The sequence below is a fragment of the Hevea brasiliensis genome, chromosome 9 (assembly GCF_030052815.1).
Source record: "Hevea brasiliensis isolate MT/VB/25A 57/8 chromosome 9, ASM3005281v1, whole genome shotgun sequence".
NCBI lineage: Eukaryota > Viridiplantae > Streptophyta > Magnoliopsida > Malpighiales > Euphorbiaceae > Hevea > Hevea brasiliensis.
Genome location: NC_079501.1, coordinates 28,475,385 through 28,479,078, shown reverse-complemented (window position 1 = coordinate 28,479,078; position 3,694 = coordinate 28,475,385). Strand labels below are relative to the sequence as shown.

General features: G+C 38.5%; 1 non-coding gene across 1 annotated transcript; it reads right to left on the bottom strand.

Moving 5' to 3' along the window:
• Positions 1 to 801: 801 nt before the first annotated feature.
• On the bottom strand, positions 802 to 908 carry LOC131183598 (small nucleolar RNA R71). Its single transcript, XR_009151641.1, has one exon. It is a non-coding gene; the product is annotated as a small nucleolar RNA R71 (small nucleolar RNA).
• Between the last annotated feature and the right edge of the window lie 2,786 nt (positions 909 to 3,694).

Below are 3,694 nucleotides of genomic sequence, written 5' to 3'. Positions count from 1 at the left end.
GTGGGATCGATATCATTTTTTTAAACTATACTACTGTGACCCGTGCACTTGCGGACACACCGTATCAAGTTTTTGGCGCCGTTGCCGGGGAATTGTTTGTTTTTAAGTTAGATTTTAATTGTTTTAAGCTAATTAGAATTTTTATTTTCTTTTATTTTCACTACTGTTCCTTGTGTTTTTCAGGTACTTTTCTTGTTTATGAGACGATCGAAAAGCACAAGTGACACTGAATTGTTGTTCAACCCAGAAATTGAAAAATTTTGTCGAGCCAACAAAAAGGAATTCAAGAGAAGAAAAGAAGCAGAAAAAGAAGAACAACAAAGATTTGAGCAAGAGGTGACAATAGAAAATATGGAGAATCAAAATAGAGCTATTGGTGGAAACAATGGAGGAAATGAGCAAAATGGACAAAGTGTAGTTGTTAATCAAAATGATCCTCAAAGAAGATCCATGTTGGATTATGCTTTTCCTAGATGTGCAGATGTGAGAGATAACAGACCTATCATTGGAGCTAATCAATTTGAGTTAAAAACTGGTCTCATTCAAATGGTTCAGAATTCACAATTTGGAGGTAGTCCACTTGAAAATCCTCATTCTCATTTGAAGAAAATTTTGATGATATGTGGTACACAAAGGCAGCCTGGAGTTTCAGATGAAGTTATTCGGCTCACCTTATTTCCATTCTCTCTTCGGGATTCAGCATTGGAGTGGTATGACTCGCTTCCACAAGCTATTATAGCTACTTGAGAGCAGCTATCCCAAGCTTTTCTATCTCAATTTTTCCCACCTGGGAAGACCACTCATTTGAGGAATTTGATGGTAGCTTTTAAACCAAGAGATGATGAAACTTTGTATGAATCTTGGATGAGATTTAAGGAGCTTGAAAGGCAATGTCCTCATCATGAAATACCCAAATGGATGATTGTTCAGAATCTCTACACCAGAGTTACTCCAGCCATAAGAAACACAATTGATTCACAAGCAGGAGGAGATTTCATGAGAATGACAAGTGAAGAATGCTATGATCTATTAGAGAAGATTGCTCATAATACCCATTTGTGGGGAAATCCTAGAGCACTTGAGCCAAAGAAAGCCGGGATTTATGAACTTGACTCAGTTAGCTTACATGAATGCAAGATTTGATCAGTTGACTCAGCTTCTTAGTGATTTTTGCACAAAGGCAACAACCTCAACTCCTACAACTATGCAACAAGTTGCCTTCACAGATGGAACCCAAAGTTGTGGAGTTGATTACTCTTCTTATGGTGATGATTATTTGCAAGAACAAGCTGCTTATGCAGGAGGTTATCAACAGAAACCTATGGGAAATGCTTATTCTAATGTGAACAACTCAACATGGAGGCCACAAGCAACTTTTGCTCAACAAGGCCAAAGCTCAAATTATGCTCATAACCAGCAGTATGTGCAGCAAAATAGGCCTCAATTTCAGCCTCAATTTCAGCCCACAAGGCAGCCACAACCGGGATATCAAGCAAGAGCACAACAATCCCTTCCACCTCATGAACCAAAGCCAACCTTGGAAAGCATGATGGAGAAATTTTTTGCTGAACAAAGCAAGATGAATAGCAAATTGGAGGAAGAAATGCAACACATGAGACAAACCATGGATCAATTACAAGTCCACAACCGCATGTTGGAGACTCAATTGGCTCAACAAGCAAGCTCATCGGGAAGCAATTCCTATGGGAAACTACCTAGCCAACCACAAAACCCTCATGAATAATGTAAGGTTGTAACCTTGAGAAGTGGTAAAAAAGTTGGTCAAGAGAGTGAAAACAAGAGAGAAGAAAAAGAGAGCACAAAAGAAGAAAATTCAGTTGAGAGCAAGAAAAATGAAAAAGAAGAAGAAAGCAAAAGTGAGCAAGATGAGGGAGAGAAACCATACATCCCACCTGAACCTTACAAGCCCACCCTTCCCTACCCTCAAAGATTCATCAAGCATAAACTAGACAAACAATTTGGCAAATTCCTTGAAGTGCTAAAGAAGTTGTTTATCAATGTGCCATTCACTGAGGCACTATCCCAAATGCCAAGTTATGCCAAGTTTTTGAAGGAGATTCTTTCCAACAAGAGAAGGCTAGAAGATTATGACACCATCAACTTGGGAGAGCAATGCAGTGCTATAATCCAGAAGAAGTTACCTCCCAAACTCAAAGATCCGGGTGTGTTTTCCATTCCTTGTCATATTGGTGATAATTGTGTGGCAAATGCTTTATGTGACCTTGGAGCTAGCGTCAGCCTAATGCCTCTTTCAATATATGAGAAGTTGAATATGGGAGAGTTGAAGCCCACAAACATGTATCTTTCATTGGCTGACCGTTCAATTAAGTATCCAGAAGGCATTCTAGAAAATGTGCCTATCAAGGTTGGGAAATTCTACATTCCGGTGGACTTTGTCATTTTAGATATGGAAGAAGACACAAAAGTTCCTATCTTATTGGGAAGACCCTTTTTGGCAACAGCTGGTGCATTAATTGATGTAAAGGGTGAGAAACTAACACTTAGAGTGGGAGATGATCAAATGATATTCAACATCAATCCAGCCATAAAAAGGAAACATGAAGAAGCCGAGTCTTGTTTGCGGGTAGATATTATTGATGAGATTGTTCAAGAGCATTTCAGAAAAAGCTATCCACAAGACCCACTTGAAAATTGCTTAGTCCATGGTGGGAGCATTGATGATGACAATCTCAACATAGCTGCTTTTGCACAACACTTGGAGAGCTCTCCACCACATCCTGAAGCCACAAATTTTCAACTTGAAGAAGTGCAAAATTTGGAGATCAAACCACCATCATTAAAGGTAGAGGATGCCCCAAAGGTAGATCTTAAACCTCTTCCTTCCAACCTCAGGTATGCTTTTCTTGGACCGAATGAAACATATCCTGTTATAATTAATGCATGTTTGACTGATATTGAGAATGAAAAATTGTTGAGAGTTTTGAGAGAATATAGAAGAGTTTTGGGTTATGCAATTGATGATATAAAGGGAATTAGTCCAACAGTTTGTATGCATAGGATTTTCCTTGAGCCAAATAGTAAACCTTCCATTGAACACCAAAGAAGATTGAATCCTACAATGAAGGATGTTGTGAAAAAGGAAATCCTAAAATTACTAGCTGCTGGAATTATTTACCCTATTTCTGACAGTGAGTGGGTTAGTCCTGTGCATGTTGTAACAAAAAAAGGTGGGGTGACAGTTGTTAAAAATGAGAATAATGAATTGATACCCACTAGAACTGTTACAGGTTGGAGAATGTGCATAGACTATAGGAAATTGAACAATGCCACAAGAAAAGACCATTTTCCCCTTCCTTTTATGGATCAAATGTTAGAGAGATTAGCCAAGCATTCATTCTTTTGTTATTTAGATGGATATTTTGGCTTCTTTCAAATTCCAATCCATCCTGATGACCAAGAAAAAACTACCTTTACCTGTCCCTATGGCACCTTTGCATATCGAAGGATGCCATTCGGATTGTGTAATGCGCCTGGCACATTTTAAAGGTGCATGATGGCCATTTTCTCTGATTTTATTGAAGAAATTATGGAGGTCTTCATGGATGACTTTTCAGTATATGGCACTAATTTTGATTCATGCTTGACTAATTTGTCTAAAATCTTGCAGAGGTGTGCTGATAATGATTTGGTGTTGAATTGGGAGAAATGCCAC